Raw genomic sequence first — 22,975 nt, forward strand, 5'->3', positions numbered from 1 at the left:
TGGTCCTCTCTAGGATCACTGAGTTGGCCTGGTGCCAGTGAGGGGCTGTCTGAGAGGAGGTAAATCATTTTCTGCCTGAGAAAGTAACACAGAAAAATTATCATTGGGTCTCCGCCACAGTCAGCTTGGAATTGCTTTATTCCCAAAGTGCACCAAGACGGGAATCCCCTGTCGACCTAAAATACATGGAACAGTTGGAGTCTAAATGGAAAACATTCTCATTAAAATTGCAAAACTCCTGGTTCTGTGTTTTTTATTTAACTAGTCTAGTCAGTTAAGAACAAATTCTTATTTACAATGACGGCCTACTTGTAAAGCGCCTCGGCCAAAACCTCCCATTACCCGGACAACGCTGGGCCAATTGTGCATCACCCTATGGGACTCCCGATCACGGCCGGTTGTGATACCGCCTGGGTGCGTTAAACCAGTGCCGTAAACCGCTGCGCCACTCGGGAGGCCTGTGTTGCACTGGGCAGAGGTAGACTTTGGCAGTTGCTTGTATCCACTGAGGGGAAGTTTGTATTTTTAGGTCCTAGATTCATTTTGTTGGATACCAGCTCAAGGAATCAAGGTTTATGCCAACAATGCCAATAGAATCAATCCCAATGAATGTAGCATGAAACAGAATCTACAATGCCAAGGTTGACTCCTTAGCGATGAGGGAGGGAGTGTTGTTGGAGCTGCAGCCAGGGACCTATAAGGGATATGTGAGCTGAAACACCTCCCTGCCACAGCTTCCTGAGCCTTTGTGTTTCCCCCACTGCCCATAAAGAATTGTGTCCCCAGAAGTCAAGCCTAGAACTCCTACACCCTACAGCCCCCCTCCTTTCCCCAGCTTCCATCCCACTTCGCACCCATCCAATTGAGAGGCCAAGCACCCCTCCAAGGAGGGTTTAGAGCGGCCACAGGAGGGATCGGAGGGGGGTAAATGTCAATAATTCCATTTGCCTCCTTAATGGTATACACAAACACGCTGTGCTAATGTGGGCTTTCCAAGCGTCTGCTTAAGCCCAGGTGGGGAAGCCCAAGTAGAGGACTTTAGCTCGGTAGCCTCCATTTGTCATTCTGAGATAGGAAGGACCAATTTTTGGCCACTGGAGGAGAGATCTACAAATCTTGTCAAAATGTCTTCATACAGTAGGAAAATATATCTTCTGCAGATTGACCATAACTGACTTACTAGAGTCTTACACACCAGGAGAGGAGAGAAGTGTTGGAGGAAAAGGAGAAAATACACCATGCTGACTTGGTGTAAACTGCTGACTTGGTGTAAACTGCTGAATTGGTGTAAACTGCTGATTTGAACTATTTGGAGAAAATCATATTTTTCCCCTGATTTGATGCAGTGTGTGACAGATTATAATGAAGACATGATCCTCCCTTCTTTCTGGGTTGTAGCATCCCCACCCCCTACTGCTTACAAAGATTAACAGCTACTTTCATCTCCTGCAGAATATTTTCTACTGTTCCACTGATGCTGTTTCCAGGTACTCCACCACACTGTTATGTTGTCTTCACAGGTTGCAGAGGATGTGGAATAAAATTACACTTCCAACATGTCTTGAGCTGAAACCCACTCGCCCACGTCTTCGCTGAAAGCCTCAAGAGCACATTTGTGCTCAGAGCAACACAGTACTGTAAAGCAGAATGTGCAGTGAATGTGGAATATTCATTCAATACCACGAAGACCACAACATCAAGCTGTCATTGGCTGATAGAAGAGAGAGTCAGGGAGGGAGAGAAAGACAAGAGAGAGATGGGGAGGGAGAGAAAAATGAGAGGAATGGGGAGGGAGAGAAAAACAAGAGAGAGCTGGGGAGGGAGAGAAAGACAAGAGAGAGATGGGGAGGGAGAGAAAGACAAGAGAGAGATGGGGAGGGAGAGAAAGACAAGAGAGAGATGGGGAGGGAGAGAAAGACAAGAGAGAGATGGGGAGGGAGAGAAAGACAAGAGAGAGATGGGGAGGGAGAGAAAGACAAGAGAGAGATGGGGAGGGAGAGAAAGACAAGAGAGGGATGGGGAGGGAGAGAAAGACAAGAGAGAGATGGGGAGGGAGAGAAAGACAAGAGAGAGATGGGGAGGGAGAGAAAGACAGGAGAGGGATGGGGAGGGAGAGAAAGACAAGAGAGGGATGGGGAGGGAGAGAAAGACAAGAGAGGGATGGGGAGGGAGAGAAAGACAAGAGAGATGGGGAGGGAGAGAAAGACAAGAGAGTGATGGAGAGAAAGACAAGAGGGGGATGGGGAGGGAGAGAAAGACAAGAGAGAGATGGGGAGGGAGAGAAAGGCAAGAGAGGGATGGGAGGGAGAGAAAGACAAGAGAGGGATGGGGAAGGAGAGAAAGACGAGAGGGATGGGGAGGGAGAAAAGACGAGAGGGATGGGGAGGGAGAGAAAGACGAGAGGGATGGGGAGGGAGAGAAAGCCGAAAGGGATGGGGAGGGAGAGAAAGACAAGAGAGTGATGGAGAGAAAGACAAGAGGGGGATGGGGAGGGAGAGAAAGACAAGAGAGAGATGGGGAGGGAGAGAAAGGCAAGAGAGGGATGGGGAGGGAGAGAAAGACAAGAGAGGGATTGGGAGGGAGAGAAAGACAAGAGAGAGATGTGGAGGGAGAGAAAGACGAGAGGGATGGGGAGGGAGAGAAAGACAAGAGAGAGATGGGGAGGGAGAGAAAGACGAGAGGGATGGGGAGGGAGAGAAAGACAAGAGAGGGATGGTGAGGGAGAGAAAGACAAGAGAGGGATGGTGAGGGAGAGAAAGACAAGAGAGAGATGGGGAGGGAGAGAAAGACGAGAGGGATGGGGAGGGAGAGAAAGACAAGAGAGGGATGGGGAGAAAGACAAGAGGGGGATGGGGAGGGAGAGAAAGACAAGAGAGGGATGGGGAGGGAGAGAAAGACAAGAGGGATGGAGAGAAAGACAAGAGGGATGGAGAGAAAGACAAGAGAGGGATGGAGGGAAAGACAAGAGAGGGATGGGGAGGGAGAGAAAGACGAGAGGGATGGGGAGGGAGAGAAAGACAAGAGAGGGATGGGGAGGGAGAGAAAGACAAGAGAGGGATGGGGAGGGAGAGATAGACAAGAGAGGGATGGGGAGGGAGAGAAAAACGAGAGGGATGGGGAGGGAGAGAAAGACAAGAGAGAGCTGGGGAGGGAGAGAAAGACAAGAGAGAGCTGGGGAGGGAGAGAAAGACAAGAGAGAGATGGGGAGGGAGAGAAAGACAAGAGAGAGATGGGGAGGGAGAGAAAGACAAGAGAGGGATGGGGAGAAAGACAAGAGGGGGATGGGGAGGGAGAGAAAGACAAGAGAGAGATGGGGAGGGAGAGAAAGACAAGAGAGGGATGGGGAGGGAGAGAAAGACAAGAGAGGGATGGGGAGGGAGAGATAGACAAGAGAGGGATGGGGAGGGAGAGAAAAACGAGAGGGATGGGGAGGGAGAGAAAGACAAGAGAGAGCTGGGGAGGGAGAGAAAGACAAGAGAGAGCTGGGGAGGGAGAGAAAGACAAGAGAGAGATGGGGAGGGAGAGAAAGACAAGAGAGAGATGGGGAGGGAGAGAAAGACAAGAGAGAGATGGGGAGGGAGAGAAAGACAAGAGAGAGATGGGGAGGGAGAGAAAGACAAGAGAGAGATGGGGAGGGAGAGAAAGACAAGAGAGAGATGGGGAGGGAGAGAAAGACAAGAGAGGGATGGGGAGGGAGAGAAAGACAAGAGAGGGATGGGGAGGGAGAGAAAGACAAGAGAGATGGGGAGGGAGAGAAAGACAAGAGAGATGGGGAGGGAGAGAAAGACAAGAGAGGGAGGGAGAGAAAGACGAGAGGGATGGGGAGGGAGAGAAAGACAAGAGAGATGGGGAGGGAGAGAAAGACAAGAGAGGGAGGGAGAGAAAGACGAGAGGGATGGGGAGGGAGAGAAAGACGAGAGGTATGGGGAGGGAGAGAAAGACGAGAGGGATGGGGAGGGAGAGAAAGACGAGAGTGATGGAGAGAAAGACAAGAGGGGGATGGGGAGGGAGAGAAAGGCAAGAGAGGGATGGGGAGGGAGAGAAAGACAAGAGAGGGATTGGGAGGGAGAGAAAAACAAGAGAGAGATGGGGAGGGAGAGAAAGACGAGAGGGATGGGGAGGGAGAGAAAGACAAGAGAGGGATGGGGAGGGAGAGAATGACGAGAGGGATGGGGAAGGAGAGAAAGACAAGAGAGGGATGGGGAGGGAGAGAAAGACAAGAGAGAGATGGGGAGGGAGAGAAAGATGAGAGGGATGGGGAGGGAGAGAAAGACAAGAGAGGGATGGGGAGGGAGAGAAAGACGAGAGAGAGCTGGGGAGGGAGAGAAAGACAAGAGAGAGATGGGGAGGGAGAGAAAGACAAGAGAGAGATGGGGAGGGAGAGAATGACAAGAGAGAGATGGGGAGTGAGAGAAAGACAAGAGAGAGATGGGGAGGGAGAGAAAGACAAGAGAGATGGGGAGGGAGAGAAAGACAAGAGAGAGATGGGGAGGGAGAGAAAGACAAGAGAGAGATGGGGAGGGAGAGAAAGACAAGAGAGGGATGGGGAGGGAGAGAAAGACAAGAGAGGGATGGGGAGGGAGAGAAAGACAAGAGAGGGATGGGGAGGGAGAGAAAGACGAGAGGGATGGGGAGGGAGAGAAAGACAAGAGAGAGCTGGGGAGGGAGAGAAAGACAAGAGAGGGATGGGGAGAAAGACAAGGGGGGGATGGGGAGGGAGAGAAAGACAAGAGAGGGATGGGGAGGGAGAGAAAGACGAGAGGGATTGGGAGGGAGAGAAAGACGAGAGGGATGGGGAGGGAGAGACAGACAAGAGAGGGATGGGGAGGGAGAGAAAGACAAGAGGGATGGAGAGAAAGACAAGAGAGGGATGGAGGGAAAAACAAGAGAGGGATGGGAGGGAGAGAAAGACAAGAGAGGGATGGGGAGGGAGAGAAAGACGACAGGGATGGGGAGGGAGAGAAAGACAAGAGAGGGATGGGGAGGGAGAGAAAGACAAGAGAGGGATGGGGAGAGAGAGAATGACAACAGAGGGATGGAGAGAAAGACAAGAGAGGGATGGGGAGGGAGAGAAAGAAAAGAGAGGGATGGGGATGGAGAGAAAGACAAGAGAGGGATGGGGAGGGAGAGAAAGACAAGAGAGAGATGGGGAGGGAGAGAAAGACAAGAGAGGGATGGGGAGGGAGAGAAAGACAGGAGAGAGATGGGGAGGGAGAGAAAGACGAGAGGGATGGGGAGGGAGAGAATGACAAGAGGGGGATAGGGAGGGACAGAAAGACAAGAGAGGGATGGGGAGGGAGAGAATGACAAGAGAGGGATGGGAGGGAGTGAAAGATGAGAGAGATGGGGAGGGAGAGAAAGACAAGAGAGTGATGGAGAGAAAGACAAGAGGGGAATGGGGAGGGAGAGAAAGACAAGAGAGGAATGGGGAGGGAGAGAAAGACAAGAGAGGGATGGGGAGGGAGAGAAAGACGAGAGGGATGGGGAGGGAGAGAAAGACGAGAGGGATGGGGAGGGAGAGAAAGACAAGAGAGTGATGGAGAGAAAGACAAGAGGGGGATGGGGAGGGAGAGAAAGACAAGAGAGAGATGGGGAGGGAGAGAAAGACAAGAGAGTGATGGAGAGAAAGACAAGAGGGGGATGGAGAGGGAGAGAAAGGCAAGAGAGGGATGGGGAGGGAGAGAAAGACAAGAGAGTGATTGGGAAGGAGAGAAAGACGAAAGGGATGGGGAGGGAGAGAAAGACGAGAGGGATGGGGAGGGAGAGAAAGACGAGCGGGATGGGGAGGAGAGAAAGACGAGAGGGATGGGGAGGGAGAGAAAGACGAGAGGGATGGGGAGGGAGAGAAAGACAAGAGAGGGATGGGGAGGGAGAGAAAGACAAGAGGGATGGAGAGAAAGACAAGAGAGGGATGGAGGGAAAAACAAGAGAGGGATGGGAGGGAGAGAAAGACAAGAGAGGGATGGGGAGGGAGAGAAAGGCGAGAGGGATGGGGAGGGAGAGAAAGACGAGAGAGATGGGGAGGGAGAGAAAGACAAGAGAGGGATGGGGAGGGAGAGAAAGACGACAGGGATGGGGAGGGAGAGAAAGACAAGAGAGGGATGGGGAGGGAGAGAATGACAAGAGAGGGATGGAGAGAAAGACAAGAGAGGGATGGGGGAGGAGAGAAAGACAAGAGAGGGATGGGGATGGAGAGAAAGACAAGAGAGGGATGGGGAGGGAGAGAAAGACAAGAGAGAGATGGGGAGGGAGAGAAAGACAAGAGAGAGATGGGGAGGGAGAGAAAGACAGGAGAGAGATGGGGAGGGAGAGAAAGATGAGAGGGATGGGGAGGGAGAGAATGACGAGGGGGTAGGGAGGGAGAGAAAGAAAAGCGAGGTATGGGGAGGGAGAGAAAGACAGGAGAGGGATGGGGAGGGAGAGAAAGACAAGAGAGGGATGGGGAGGGAGAGAATGACAAGAGAGGGATGGGAGGGAGAGAAAAATGAGAGGGATGGGGAGGGAGGGAGAGAAAAATGAGAGGGATGGGGAGGGAGAGAAAGACAAGAGAGGGATGGGGAGGGAGAGAAAGACAAGAGAGGGATGGGGAGGGAGAGAAAAATGAGAGGGATGGGGAGGGAGAGAAAGACAAGAGAGAGCTGGGGAGGGAGAGAAAGACAAGAGAGAGCTGGGGAGGGAGAGAAAGACAAGAGAGAGCTGGGGAGGGAGAGAAAGACAAGAGAGAGATGGGGAGGGAGAGAAAGACAAGAGAGAGATGGGGAGGGAGAGAAAGACAAGAGAGAGATGGGGAGGGAGAGAAAGACAAGAGAGAGATGGGGAGGGAGAGAAAGACAAGAGAGAGATGGGGAGGGAGAGAAAGACAAGAGAGGGATGGGGAGGGAGAGAAAGACAAGAGAGATGGGGAGGGAGAGAAAGACAAGAGAGAGATGGGGAGGGAGAGAAAGACAAGAGAGGGATGGGGAGGGAGAGAAAGACAAGAGAGATGGGGAGGGAGAGAAAGACAAGAGAGATGGGGAGGGAGAGAAAGACAAGAGAGGGATGGAGAGAAAGACAAGAGAGGGATGGAGAGAAAGACAAGAGAGGGATGGAGAGAAAGACAAGAGAGGGATGGGGAGGGAGAGAAAGACAAGAGAGGGATGGGGAGGGAGAGAAAGACAAGAGAGTGATGGAGAGAAAGACAAGAGGGGGATGGAGAGAAAGACAAGAGAGGGATGGGGAGGGAGAGAAAGACAAGAGAGGGATTGGGAGGGAGAGAAAGACGAGAGGGATGGGGAGGGAGAGAAAGACGAGAGGGATGGGGAGGGAGAGAAAGACGAGAGGGATGGGGAGGGAGAGAAAGACGAGAGGGATGGGGAGGGAGAGAAAGACAAGAGAGGGATGGGGAGGGAGAGAAAGACAAGAGAGGGATGGTGAGGGAGAGAAAGACAAGAGGGATGGGGAGGGAGAGAAAGACAAGAGAGTGATGGAGAGAAAGACAAGAGGGGGATGGGGAGGGAGAGAAAGAAGAGAGGGATGGGGAGGGAGAGAAAGACAAGAGTGGGATGGGGAGGGAGAGAAAGACGAGAGGGATGGGGAGGGAGAGAAAGACAAGAGAGTGATGGAGAGAAAGACAAGAGGGGGATGGGGAGGGAGAGAAAGACGAGAGAGATGGGGAGGGAGAGAAAGACAAGAGAGTGATGGAGAGAAAGACAAGAGGGGGATGGAGAGGGAGAGAAAGGCAAGAGAGGGATGGGGAGGGAGAGAAAGACAAGAGAGGGATTGGGAGGGAGAGAAAAACGAGAGGGATGGGGAGGGAGAGAAAGACGAGAGGGATGGGGAGGGAGAGAAAGACAAGAGAGGGATGGGGAGGGAGAGAAAGACAAGAGAGGGATGGGGAGGGAGAGAAAGACAAGAGGGATGGAGAGAAAGACAAGAGAGGGATGGAGGGAAAAACAAGAGAGGGATGGGAGGGAGAGAAAGACAAGAGAGGGATGGGGAGGGAGAGAAAGACAAGAGAGGGATGGGGAGGGAGAGAATGACAAGAGAGGGATGGAGAGAAAGACAAGAGAGGGATGGGGAGGGAGAGAAAGACAAGAGAGGGATGGGGAGGGAGAGAAAGACAAGAGAGAGATGGGGAGGGAGAGAAAGACAAGAGAGAGATGGGGAGGGAGAGAAAGACAGGAGAGAGATGGGGAGGGAGAGAAAGATGAGAGGGATGGGGAGGGAGAGAATGACAAGAGGGGGATGGGGAGGGAGAGAAAGACAAGAGAGAGATGGGGAGGGAGAGAAAGACAAGAGAGAGATGGGGAGGGAGAGAAAGACAGGAGAGAGATGGGGAGGGAGAGAAAGATGAGAGGGATGGGGAGGGAGAGAAAGACAAGCGAGGGATGGGGAGGGAGAGAATGACAAGAGAGGGATGGGGAGGGAGAGAAAGACAAGAGAGGGATGGGGAGGGAGAGAATGACAAGAGAGGGATGGGAGGGAGAGAAAAATGAGAGGGATGGGGAGGGAGAGAAAGACAAGAGAGAGCTGGGGAGGGAGAGAAAGACAAGAGAGAGCTGGGGAGGGAGAGAAAGACAAGAGAGAGATGGGGAGGGAGAGAAAGACAAGAGAGAGATCGGGAGGGAGAGAAAGACAAGAGAGAGATGGGGAGGGAGAGAAAGACAAGAGAGAGATGGGGAGGGAGAGAAAGACAAGAGAGGGATGGAGAGAAAGACAAGAGAGGGATGGGGAGGGAGAGAATGACAAGAGAGGGATGGAGAGAAAGACAAGAGAGAGATGGGGAGGGAGAGAAAGACAAGAGAGGGATGGAGAGAAAGACAAGAGAGGGATGGGGAGGGAGAGAAAGACAAGAGAGAGATGGGGAGGGAGAGAAAGACGAGAGGGATGGGGAGGGAGAGAAAGACAAGAGAGGGATGGGGAGGGAGAGAAAGACAAGAGAGGGATGGAGAGAAAGACAAGAGAGGGATGGGGAGGGAGAGAATGACAAGAGAGGGATGGAGAGAAAGACAAGAGAGAGATGGGGAGGGAGAGAAAGACACGAGAGAGATGGGGAGGGAGAGAAAGACAAGAGAGAGATGGGGAGGGAGAGAAAGACAAGAGAGAGATGGGGAGGGAGAGAATGACAAGAGAGGGATGGGGAGGGAGAGAAAGACAAGAGAGAGATGGGGAGGGAGAGAAAGACAAGAGAGGGATGGGGAGGGTGAGAATGACAAGAGAGGGATGGAGAGAAAGACAAGAGAGGGATGGGGAGGGAGAGAAAGACGAGAGGGATGGGGAGGAGAGAATGACAAGAGAGGGATGGGGAGGGAGAGAAAGATAAGCGAGGGATGGGGAGGGAGAGAATGACAAGAGAGGGATGGAGAGAAAGACAAGAGAGAGATGGGGAGGGAGAGAAAGACAAGAGAGAGATGGGGAGGGAGAGAAAGACAAGAGAGAGATGGGGAGGGAGAGAAAGACAAGAGAGAGATGGGGAGGGAGAGAAAGACAAGAGAGAGATGGGGAGGGAGAGAAAGACAGGAGAGAGATGGGGAGGGAGAGAATGACAAGAGAGGGATGGGGAGGGAGAGAAAGACAAGAGAGAGATGGGGAGGGAGAGAATGACAAGAGAGGGATGGGGAGGGTGAGAATGACAAGAGAGGGATGGAGAGAAAGACAAGAGAGGGATGGGGAGGGAGAGAAAGACAAGAGAGAGATGGGGAGGGAGAGAAAGACAGGAGAGAGCTGGGGGGGAGGGAGAGAAAGACAAGAGAGGGATGGGGAGGGATAGAAAGACAAGAGAGAGATGGGGAGGGAGAGAAAGACAAGAGAGGGATGGGGAGGGAGAGAATGACAAGAGAGGGATGGAGAGAAAGACAAGAGAGGGATGGGGAGGGAGAGAAAGACAAGAGAGGGATGGGGAGGGAGAGAAAGACAAGAGAGAGATGGGGAGGGAGAGAAAGACAGGAGAGAGATGGGGAGGGAGAGAATGACAAGAGAGGGATGGGGAGGGGGAGAAAGACAAGAGAGAGATGGGGAGGGAGAGAAAAGACAAGAGAGGGATGGGGAGGGTGAGAATGACAAGAGAGGGATGGAGAGAAAGACAAGAGAGGGATGGGGAGGGAGAGAAAGACAAGAGAGAGATGGGGAGGGAGAGAAAGACAGGAGAGAGCTGGGGAGGGAGAGAAAGACAAGAGAGGGATGGGGAGGGAGAGAAAGACAAGAGAGAGATGGGGAGGGAGAGAAAGACAAGAGAGGGATGGGGAGGGAGAGAATGACAAGAGAGGGATGGGGAGGGAGAGAAAGACAGGAGAGAGATGGGGAGGGAGAGAATGACAAGAGAGGGATGGGGAGGGAGAGAAAGACGAGAGGGATGGGGATGGAGAGAAAGACAAGAGAGGGATGGGGAGAAAGACAAGAGGGGGATGGGGAGGGAGAGAAAGACAAGAGAGAGATGGGGAGGGAGAGAAAGACAAGAGAGGGATGGGGAGGGAGAGAATGACAAGAGAGGGATGGAGAGAAAGACAAGAGAGGGATGGGGAGGGAGAGAAAGACAAGAGAGAGATGGGGAGGTAGAGAAAGACAAGAGAGAGATGGGGAGGGAGAGAAAGACAGGAGAGAGATGGGGAGGGAGATAATGACAAGAGAGGGATGGGGAGGGAGAGAAAGACGAGAGGGATGGGGAGGGAGAGAATGACAAGAGAGGGATGGAGAGAAAGACAAGAGAGGGATGGGGAGGGAGAGAATGACAAGAGAGGGATGGAGAGAAAGACAAGAGAGAGATGGGGAGGGAGAGAAAGACAAGAGAGGGATGGAGAGAAAGACAAGAGAGGGATGGGGAGGGAGAGAAAGACAAGAGAGAGATGGGGAGGGAGAGAAAGACGAGAGGGATGGGGAGGGAGAGAAAGACAAGAGAGGGATGGGGAGGGAGAGAAAGACAAGAGAGGGATGGGGAGGGAGAGAAAGACAAGAGAGGGATGGAGAGAAAGACAAGAGAGAGATGGGGAGGGAGAGAAAGACACGAGAGAGATGGGGAGGGAGAGAAAGACAAGAGAGAGATGGGGAGGGAGAGAAAGACAAGAGAGAGATGGGGAGGGAGAGAAAGACAAGAGAGAGATGGGGAGGGAGAGAAAGACAAGAGAGAGATGGGGAGGGAGAGAAAGACAAGAGAGAGATGGGGAGGGAGAGAATGACAAGAGAGGGATGGGGAGGGAGAGAAAGACAAGAGAGAGATGGGGAGGGAGAGAAAGACAAGAGAGGGATGGGGAGGGTGAGAATGACAAGAGAGGGATGGAGAGAAAGACAAGAGAGGGATGGGGAGGGAGAGAAAGACAAGAGAGAGATGGGGAGGGAGAGAAAGACAAGAGAGAGATGGGGAGGGAGAGAAAGACAGGAGAGAGATGGGGAGGGAGAGAATGACAAGAGAGGGATGGGGAGGGAGAGAAAGACGAGAGGGATGGGGATGGAGAGAAAGACAAGAGAGGGATGGGGAGAAAGACAAGAGGGGGATGGGGAGGGAGAGAAAGACAAGAGAGAGATGGGGAGGGAGAGAAAGACAAGAGAGGGATGGGGAGCGAGAGAATGACAAGAGAGAGATGGGGTGGGCGTTTTCTTGCGCCACTCCTCTCTGTCATTAATCAGAGCCTGGCAGGGTAAGACACCTAGCGATTATTTATTTGCTTTCCTCCACGCCGAGGCTATCACAACAACCAGGCCAGGCCGAGCCCCACAGGCTGCTGGGAACATTTGGGAGTGATTAATCAGCGGAGCGGGGGGGTGGGGGTGAGGGGATTCAAACACGTGTTCCTTAATCTGCCATCTATATACCAGTCAGTACGCAATCCGGGGAAAACATGAGGGATCCAAGTCTAGTAAAAACGGGTTAGAGGGGAGGAGAGCGCATGGAAGCATGGTTGGGATTTGGGAATCCAAAAAGGCTAGAGGAATTCCTAGGTTCTGAACAAAGCTATTCTAAGAGTCTGGGGTAGGGAGAGATAGAGAGGGTCTACAGTGTTGTACAACACCAACACCGGTGAGCTTTAAGGTTTAGTAATGTAGAGGTGTGACCGTAAATATTAAACAGAGCCAGAGCTCAGTGACTACTACAGTATTATTATAGTACACACACACACACACACTCCCACACACACTCCCACACACACTCCCACTCAAAGTAACATAGTCAGCTAGGGATAATGGGATTTCTAGCACTGCAGCAGGTTCTCACGTGTTGGGTCATGAACTGACTACGAACTATAATCCAATCCATTCCAGACAGTTTGCATGGAGCCAGTGGCAGGCAGGCAGGCTGCAAACACAAACACAAGATAAACCCTGTCCACACTAAGGTTTTATTGATTCTGCCTTTTTACCAAGAAGAATAGACACTGTCCCATCTCTGATTCAAAACTCCAACCATGGCCAGTATTACCCAACATAAAGAGGACCCTGTAGCAGATCAACAGTATCCCCCCCACCCAAAGCAAGCAAGAAGAGCAGCAGGAGACGTTCATGAGAGACTTCCCATAATGGAGGTAGACAATCACTGTCAACACTGTTGACCTGGATCCATGTGCAGAGAACTGTGGTTCCCATTCAACTGTTGGACAGTCATCCAGGCCTGGAGCCCCGAAGCCAGGGAAGAGAAGCAGGAGAACAGTGGAGAGGTGGTGGAGTAGTACATCTATTCACCCTGTTATTGAGGATCAGGTAAGAGCTTATCTACCTGTCCTGACAATGGCCCTCTGTCCTCTAATGGTAATGCGAGCTCCATCAGAAACACCATGAACATCCACATTGAAAAACAATGGAGGTTAGATGGATTAGCAACACACACAGGGAGTCCAGGGGCACTGTGTTTGTGTGAATTAGAATGACTGTGGTCTGATATATAGAGAACTACCAGTTGGGGAAATCAACTCACACTGACTAGGCCTAAGACGCTATTAGTTATTCATATTTAGTGCAAGGCCGGGACCTGGGAGAGGCAGGCAGGCTGACACTGTGGAGCAGAGGGGTGGAGGACACAGAAACACAGCGGCCCAGTGGGAGCCATCTTGTTTCTGCAGACTGAGGAAATAAAGCCAGGGTGAGCTTATGGGAGAAGGGACCACACGCTATGTTGTGGTTCAGGGAGACAATAGGTCGTAACATTCTTCAATGCATATTCCATGCAGGCAGCTATTGCAATTAACTTGTATTCTTATTCCAGCCTCTCTCTCGTCTCCAGCACAATCCAGAGAGGCCTGCAATTGTAATGACAATGATAATAGTCTGAATTTGCATGACACCTCTCACTGAGGGATGCCATAGAGATTTACAGTACATGTTGTAGGGTTAGCTGGCCTCAACCCCAACTACTGTAATGCATAGAATCCAGCCGGGTGGGAGAATATCAGCTCAGAGGCTCCTATCACTTAACACTAATGCCCAGATCACTGCAGCCCAGCAGGGTTCTTATGGCACCTCCATTAGTAGCCTCATCATCTGTGTGAATGGGAAGTCCTGGGCAGATGAACAGTCTAACAGGCCTGGTTATGTGCTGCCTAAATGCTGAGGCCACAGTCTCTCTCCTACCCACATGACATTTAACACATCCTAGCCTTTTAGATCATCACCACCAGCACACGCTGAGACAAAGGCACTGTCATGTCAGGTGACAGGCACACAGGACGTAGTGGGTCTCCCTCTAACATCCCCTAGTTTCCCCCTGCGTGAAAGGAATCGGTCACAGCCCAACCACTGCCCCACAGGGCTGACTCTATGGCCCAGTGTTAGCCAGCGCTTAGAGTCAGCGTTTCAGCCTTTTGTCAGCTCCAGCAAACATCCCCCTGCTATGATACGTGGGCCAGGCCAGCCAGACTTCCTGACTCAGGTGTTTAGGGGGAGTGGACACGGTTCCAGTCAGCACTCTCCTCGGGGCTCTCTCCCATCCCTGTCCCTCCCCGCCAGTCCTCTCTCTGTGTATGTTTACCATGCAGGCCACAACCGCCTCCAACATGACTGTCACAACACAGGCCTTCCCACAGATACCCAGGGGTCACAGCAGCATCATGCCTTGGCATCATATCCTGAGAGATGGGCATGTCCAGGGGAGGGCAGTGCCAGTCTATACCACTGCAGTGGTGGTCTGATGAGGTGGCACTATCTCTACTGTGCAGCAGACTGCACTACACTACCCAGGACAGCCAGATGAAGTATAGGTGATTGGCTTGAGAAGAAGGGTCTGCAATATGGATTCACTCAGGCTGTTCTAAAATGACTTACAATCCCTCCAATTTCCTCCAAGAAACCAAGAACCAAAACTACAGTATCTACAGCTGCCGATACTAAATCAATTAAACTAACTTAGCAAAACTGGATAAATGACTTCATTGGCATTTTCTGTTGAGTTCAACCTAACTGACTAAAAAAGTTAAATGGGCAAATGAGGGGATCTATCATCTGACCCATTCCATATACAGTACCATGTTGGGTATAACAGAAGAAGGGGGTCTGAGGGAGGAGCTGAGAGGTGGGTGGGGGTGTGGGCTATAGGCAGGGGGTGGAGGCTGTGATATTGGGGTAGAAGGGATGTGGGGTGATCCACCTGGTTATTGCTAGTGGTGATAGTAGACCCCCCAAGAAAAGGAAGGGGCCTGCCTGGTGGCCTGCTGCTGATCCCTGAGGCGGTGGGTCTAGGCTGAATCTCCATCAACACCTCCCCACTGATGATGCTAGACAGGCCCCTGATAGCTTTTCACACCTGGCCTTATCTGGAGGTTACACTGCCAGAGCCCTTCCCCATCCCCTGGCTCAGCTGCTGCTGCTACCGCTGCTCTGCTCTCCACTGACAGACATTAGCCCCAGCCTGATTATGACAGGAAAATAACAGCTGGTGTTTTAACCCAGAGTAAACAAATGCTTTATTTCCACTGAGAATTTACGCCTGGGCTGGCCCCAGTGTCTCACTGGGCCATGGCTCCGGTAGACCTGGTCTAATCAAAATCGAATCTAATTTTATTGGTCACATGTGCCGAATACAACAGGTGTAGACTTGGAGCCAAGGCAAGGTCCTGGGTACTTTCAGCTGGCATTTACAATACATAACCATGTCTAACTGTGAACTTTAACACCTTCTCACAAAACAACAGTATTGAATGATGCAGAGGTTGTTAATTATGCGTCTCACAAGTCTTTAGTCCTGATGGAAACACAGTAACACTAGAGCCGACATGAACCTAAAACACTGGTGAGGGGGTAAGTCTCAATGGAATAGCAGCAAAGAGACCAATAGCATGGCACAGCCTAACCCAGCCACCAAACCCTCACCACCCACTCACCACCCACCAACCCACTCACCACCCACCAACCCACTCATCACCCACCAACCCACTCACCACCCACCAACCCACTCACCACCCACCAACCCACTCACCACCCACCAACCCACTCACCACCCACCAACCCACTCATCACCCACCAACCCACTCATCACCCACCAACCCACTCACCACCCATCAACGCTTCTGTTGATCTATTCAGGATTTTTTTTAGATTCTATGTCTCCCAAAAAACAAAACCAACTAAAGGTATGGATAAATGAATTCCTGCCAGTCAGGCTATGCTGAACACAGAAGCTAGTATTAACTCCACTCCGCTTACCCTCCTCAAAATAAAGCTGAGGCTAAACTTGCATTTCAATGATGTTCTCTCCTGACTAAGCATTCTGCTCACATTCTCCCATCGCTAGAAACACCCATCTTTGTGAAGCTCGACAAAACCATTACCCTGTCACCTTCAGGGATCACAACAACTCCTCCACAAAATCAACACTACACACTGACTGCAGCACAATCAGCAGCAGGAGTATAAACACACCCAAACACGGCAGCTGCATCGCCCATCAAACTAAGTTGTGTATCTCCTCCAGCCCTGGGTTGGGGTGTGTGTGACTTACTTGAGTCCCATGGTGGTGAGGTGTCCAGCGTTCCCCTCCACAGGTTCTGATCTCCTCCTCCTGAAACCGGTGGTCTGGAGCATCACCCCAAGCATGCTGACGGTGTGTGTGTGTGTGTGTGTGTGACGCTCTCGGCAGCACTCCACTCTCTCTGCCTGCATCCACTCAGTCCCTTTATCCCCTGGCCAGCAGGCCCAGCTCAGAGCAGAGCCGCTCCACAGCTCCCTCCACTCAGCATTCATCTATCAGACAATATATCCCTGACACAGATCTCCCCTGTCACTCACAACACAGCCAGCAAACAAACACTGCATTTCCCTTCTATATCTGGACTCACAGTCTCCCTGTCTCTCCTATCTCCTCCAGTCGAAGTGGAGTGTGTGGCCCATGGTACACTTCACCCCCACGTTCCTACCCCCACGTTCCTGCCCCCAACCTCAACCCCACCTCCACCACTACACCAACCCACCACTATTCCACCCCCACCACCACCACTATATCCACCACTACACCAACCCACACCCACCTCCACCACTACACCAACGCAACCCCAACTCCAATAACAATCACACAGGAAAAAGGCCACTGGCACACACAAAGAGAGAGAGAGAGAGAGAGAGAGAGAAAGAGAGAAAGAGAAAGAGAAAGAGAGAGAGAGAAAGAAAGAGAAAGAGAGAAACATCTCTACAGTGACAATCGCCTGGTTATACATTCATGAATTGTAGCCGGGTCTACAGCTTTCAAGGGGATGTTGTTGCAACAAAACTTTGATTAAGATATTTGTATGGAGAGCTCCAAAAATGTTGATTAGCGTGCCTCGGGCATATTTATTCACATTAATTGGCCAGCTTTCATGTTAGTCATGGGGAGTTGTTTCTATGGTTACTTTGCACAGTCTCAGTGATGAAGCAGCACACTATTTTTCAGACACAAAGACTAGGCAGGCCTTGCCTGGGGAGAAGCCTTCCCAATCCACAATCACGGTGATTACTGCAGTACACACACACTCACCTGGGCAGCAGCAGCTCCAGGGCTGCACAGGGCCGTAAAGACACTTCCTCCTGTGATGACACTGCTCCAGGGCCACATTCCTGCTAACAGCTGTTCTCCCTGCCCCACGCCCCTACCCTGAACCCGCCTGTCCCTGGACACTGCAAACACTCCTCTTAGCTTTAAGGTTTGCTCTCCTCTCTTACTCAGGACAGCAAAAGTTGTTCCGAGCATTGAGAAGAACTGCTCTGCGGTTAGCATTCCCTTCCCTCTCCCTCTCTTTTTCCCCTTCCCCTCATGGGTCCCAAGGGATAGAAACACACCTCATTCCCAATCATCAGGTGTTAATAGAACAGAGGGATGAGCAGGGTGGACGGTGTGTCGGCAGTGGACACGCCATTTAGTCGAGCAGCCAGAGCCCCTGCTGGGAACACTGCCTGCTCTCATTACTAAACGCTGTGTCAATACACTAATCACATGCTCCGTCACAAAGCAATCAGTATTCAACACGCTAGTAAGCTGAATGAGCACCCCCATCCTCCTCCCTTCCCTCCTCCTCCTCCTCCTCCTCCTCTCCTCCCACCTCCCAACCCTTCCCTACCCCCTCCCTCCTTCCCTTCATCCTCCCTCTGTATACTGAAACACACACACTGACCACTCTGCTTGGACAGACCCTGACCTTTAACCTCTCCTGTCTAGAGGCTATTTTATGGTCCATCTAATAGCCAATTGCTCATTATTGACCCGGACCAATCTTTGTTTCAGCACACTCTGGTTGATAGGGGGAAAATAATGGGTGACAGCAAGAGTTGAATGGGGATTGTAAAATGTCAATACTAAACTACATGTTGTATGCTTATTTGCTTTGACCAAAGCATTTCATGTCATTGAACAATACCTTTACATTGTGAAAAATGTCTCCCTACTGAAGCTATAAGACACCATTCTTCATGAATGATGGTCAGTTTGAGAAAATAATAGATTTATGAATGAAAAAATACATTAAAAAATGAAAGCTTAGAAGAGTTTTGATGAGCAATCAGCAACCAGTAATGACAGCGTAGTAAAAGGAGAGGAATAGTTCAGCTTCAATTGTTGAATTCATATCGAGGCCCATTTCCTGCCTACATAATGATCGGAGACATTATGGAGAGGAGACCCAACCTAGACCATTTTCCCTGGGCAGGGAGTAGGGGAGCCACATGAGAGAACACTCAGCTTAACTGAGTCTCCCAGCAGACGACAACACTGAGAGTAATGGTAGTTGGAGTTTCTGGGTTGTCAAATGAACATTTATAATCAAATGCCTTTTTTAATGGACCAGACAAGTTTAAAATAATGTTGAATGCTTGAGTTAAAAAATTAATTATCTGCACCAGAGGCAATCACTAAGAGGAAGTGGTATTCTCTCTCTCCTTCCCTCTTTCTCAGTCTCCTCTTTTCCCTCAGCATCTACCTAATTGCATTCTAATTAAAATGTCATCTGTGAGTTGGACAGCTTTCCTGAATGTCAGACAAGTGTCTGTGGAGCATGCTACACTCCAGACAGGAGCAAACAATGTTTGGTTATTCTGCTCAAATATCCTAGCCTCTCAGCACTTTCACATGGATTTCACTAATTGTATCTTTAGAGGACAAAAATGAATTTTAAATCACAAATATGTTTTCAATCAGCCCCAAAAGATGAAGGGCTAATTTGTTAATTCAAATGTCAATGGGAGAGAGTGATAAGAAGGAGATGTGTTAAACACAGTTGTGCTTGCTGACCTCTGAGAACTAAAACACTGTTACTGCAATCAGCAGTGGTGGAACACAACCCTAGCCTGCACACTGACCCTGATGCTAGAGTAAAGATGAAGATGACGGTGATGACAATGATGATGAATGACGATGATGATGGAGGCTTACATTCTAGTGCTTAAAGCAGTGCAGGTGCTTGTGGAGGCAACAGCTGCAGTACCTGAGGAAGTGGGTGTGCTTCCAGTCTAGACCAGTGCATCTCAACTGCCTACCGCCCAGCCGTCCACCGCCCTGTATCTGAATCTGTGGAATGTGATGCTGTTTAAAGCTGTCCGGGCCCCGTCATCACCATCCTTCTCCTCGCCAAGTCAAACAACACACATTCTTGGCAGGGAAGTATCTCTGGGATGAAATGAAAGGTGGAACCCTTCACTGCTTCCACCACCTCCCCTCCTGTCCCACCAGGATGCAATGGACGGGAAAAACAAGTCCCCCTCCCTTACTGAGAGACACACACAGCACGGCTTGTCCTGCCCTCTCTTTTTGAGCTCCTGTCCAAAGAAAACAGTAGAAATAATAAATCAGCCTCTGAAACGAACCCTGTCCGCATCTAGGTCACAACTCACTGTTGTTCACGCTTGACCTGCCAAGTATCTCACAGGAAGTGACACGTACAGGAAGTGACACATTTAGAAGAGCATTTGGAATATCCTCCTTGCCAAGGGAGAGGCCCCATGGTCCCAGTCTTATACTTTGACCCCACTAAGGTTGGCGAGGGGAGCTCACTTGGAGAGTTTGGAGAAAGCCAAGCTCCTTCCCTGTTCCCTTCAGGATGTCACCGTCACACTACACAACGTCCCCCTCTCCTGTCTTCTCTGCCTCCCAGGGTTCTGCCTCCCAGGGTGCAATGCTCTAACAACCCAATAGATCATCCTTACCCAGCTTCCCTCAGGATAAAATTAATTATGTCACACAGCTCCTTGGGGAGTCGAGGCTGTACAGGGAATGTACACCCCGACCAATCTGCCAGAGACTCTAGCAATGACATCCTACCGCATTAGAGCAGCCTATGGAGAGCTGTCTGTACCCCCAGTGGAGGCACACATATCCTCCAGAGCATGAGCATTGCCATAGCTAAATGGAGCAACTCATTCTGAATGTACACAAGATCAACACTGAATACAAGCTACATTAATATGTTACTACAACAAACGGCACTAGAAACTTTTAATGGAACCAAACAACAAAAAACACAGGTGTACATACTGTGTGTACATACTGTGTGTACACAGGTGTACATACTAAAGAAAAGCACAATAGTACAAACTACAGTGCCTTGCGAAAGTATTCGGCCCCCTTGAACTTTGCGACCTTTTGCCACATTTCAGGCTTCAAACATAAAGATATAAATCTGTATTTTTTTGTGAAGAATCAACAACAAGTGGGACACAATCATGAAGTGGAACGACATTTATTGGATACTTCAAACTTGTTTAACAAATCAAAAACTGAAATATTGGGCGTGCAAAATTATTCAGCCCCTTTACTTTCAGTGCAGCAAACTCTCTCCAGAAGTTCAGTGAGGATCTCTGAATGATTCAATGTTGACCTAAATGACTAATGATGATAAATACAATCCACCTGTGTGTAATCAAGTCACAGTATAAATGCACCTGCACTGTGATAGTCTCAGAGGTCCGTTAAAAGCGCAGAGAGCATCATGAAGAACAAGGAACACACCAGGCAGGTCCGAGATGCTGTTGTGAAGAAGTTTAAAGCCGGATTTGGATACAAAAAGATTTCCCAAGCTTTAAACATCCCAAGGAGCACTGTGCAAGCGATAATATTGAAATGGAAGGAGTATCAGACCACTGCAAATCTACCAAGACCTGGCCGTCCATCTAAACTTTCAGCTCATACAAGGAGAAGACTGATCAGAGATGCAGCCAAGAGGCCCATGATCACTCTGGATGAACTGCAGAGATCTACAGCTGAGGTGGGAGACTCTGTCCATAGGAAAACAATCAGTCGTATATTGCACAAATCTGGCCTTTATGGAAGAGTGGCAAGAGGAAAGCCATTTCTTAAAGATATCCATAAAAAGTGTCGTTTAAAGTTTGCCTCAAGCCACCTGGGAGACACACCAAACATGTGGAAGAAGGTGCTCTGGTCAGATGAAACCAAAATTGAACTTTTTGGCAACAATGCAAAACGTTATGTTTGGCGTAAAAGCAACACAGCTCATCACCCTGAACACACCATACCCACTGTCAAACATGGCAGCATCATGGTTTGGGCCTGCTTTTCTTCAGCATGGACAGGGAAGATGGTTAAAATTGATGGGAAGATGGATGGAGCCAAATACAGGACCATTCTGGAAGAAAACCTGATGGAGTCTGCAAAAGACCTGAGACTGGGACGGAGATTTGTCTTCCAACAAGACAATGATACAAATCATAAAGCAAAGTCTACAATGGAATGGTTCAAAAATAAACATATCCAGGTGTTAGAATGGCCAAGTCAAAGTCCAGACCTGAAACCAATCGAGAATCTGTGGAAAGAACTGAAAACTGCTGTTCACAAATGCTCTCCATACAACCTCACTGAGCTCGAGCTGTTTTGCAAGGAGGAATGGGAAAAAATTTCAGTCTCTCGATGTGCAAAACTGATAGCGACTTACAGCTGTAATCGCAGCAAAAGGTGGTGCTACAAAGTATTAACTTAAGGGGGCTGAATAATTTTGCACGCCCAATTTTTCAGTTTTTGATTTGTTAAAAAAGTTTGAAATATCCAATAAATGTCGTTCCACTTCATGATTGTGTCCCACTTGTTGTTGATTCTTCACAAAAAAATACAGTTTTATATCTTTGTTTGAAGCCTGAAATGTGGCAAAAGGTCGCAAAGTTCAAGGGGGCCGAATACTTTCGCAAGGCACTTTATGTGCTTGAACCTAAGCCCCTATGTGAGACACTGTCTTTACATGTATAACATTATATAATACCATTATCCATTCACGGGCACTAGCGCCTCGCTAAATGTATGCTCACAGTCTATTCTCCACACAGTGTTCCAGCACAGCCTAAAGTATGCTCACAGTCTATTCTCCACACAGTGTTCCAGCACAGCCTAATGTATGCTCACAGTCTATTCTCCACACAGTGTTCCAGCACAGCCTAAAGTATGCTCACAGTCTATTCTCCACACAGTGTTCCAGCACAGCCTAAAGTATGCTCACAGTCTATTCTCCACACAGTGTTCCAGCACAGCCTAAAGTATGCTCACAGTCTATTCTCCACACAGCGTTCCAGCACAGCCTAAAGTATGCTCACAGTCTATTCTCCACACAGCGTTCCAGCACAGCCTAAAGTATGCTCACAGTCTATTCTCCACACGGCGTTCCAGCACAGCCTAAAGTATGCTCACAGTCTATTCTCCACACAGTGTTCCAGCACAGCCTAAAGTATGCTCACAGTCTATTCTCCACACAGCGTTCCAGCACAGCCTAAAGTATGCTCACAGTCTATTCTCCACACAGCGTTCCAGCACAGCCTAAAGTATGCTCACAGTCTATTCTCCACACAGTGTTCCAGCACAGCCTAAAGTATGCTCACAGTCTATTCTCCACACAGCGTTCCAGCACAGCCTAATGTATGCTCACAATCTATTCTCCACACAGTGTTCCAGCACAGCCTAATGTATGCTCACAATCTATTCTCCACACACCGTTCCAGCACAGCCTAATGTATGCTCACAGTCTATTCTCCACACAGCGTTCCAGCACAGCCTAAAGTATGCTCACAGTCTATTCTCCACACAGCGTTCCAGCACAGCCTAAAGTATGCTCACAGTCTATTCTCCACACAGCGTTCCAGCACAGCCTAAAGTATGCTCACAGTCTATTCTCCACACAGTGTTCCAGCACAGCCTAAAGTATGCTCACAGTCTATTCTCCACACAGTGTTCCAGCACAGCCTAAAGTATGCTCACAGTCTATTCTCCACACAGTGTTCCAGCACAGCCTAAAGTATGCTCACAGTCTATTCTCCACACAGTGTTCCAGCACAGCCTAAAGTATGCTCACAGTCTATTCTCCACACAGCGTTCCAGCACAGCCTAAAGTATGCTCACAGTCTATTCTCCACACAGTGTTCCAGCACAGCCTAAAGTATGCTCACAGTCTATTCTCCACACAGTGTTCCAGCACAGCCTAAAGTATGCTCACAGTCTATTCTCCACACAGTGTTCCAGCACAGCCTAAAGTATGCTCACAGTCTATTCTCCACACAGCGTTCCAGCACAGCCTAAAGTATGCTCACAGTCTATTCTCCACACAGCGTTCCAGCACAGCCT

General features: G+C 49.9%; 1 protein-coding gene across 1 annotated transcript in view; it reads right to left on the reverse strand.

Moving 5' to 3' along the window:
* Positions 1-22,975, reverse strand: part of LOC135525837 (kinesin-like protein KIF26A) — a 120,627-nt gene that overhangs the window by 37,093 nt on the left and 60,559 nt on the right. The window lies entirely within an intron of this gene.

Source organism: Oncorhynchus masou, chromosome 32 (genome assembly GCF_036934945.1).
Source record: "Oncorhynchus masou masou isolate Uvic2021 chromosome 32, UVic_Omas_1.1, whole genome shotgun sequence".
In the NCBI taxonomy this organism is placed as follows: domain Eukaryota; kingdom Metazoa; phylum Chordata; class Actinopteri; order Salmoniformes; family Salmonidae; genus Oncorhynchus; species Oncorhynchus masou.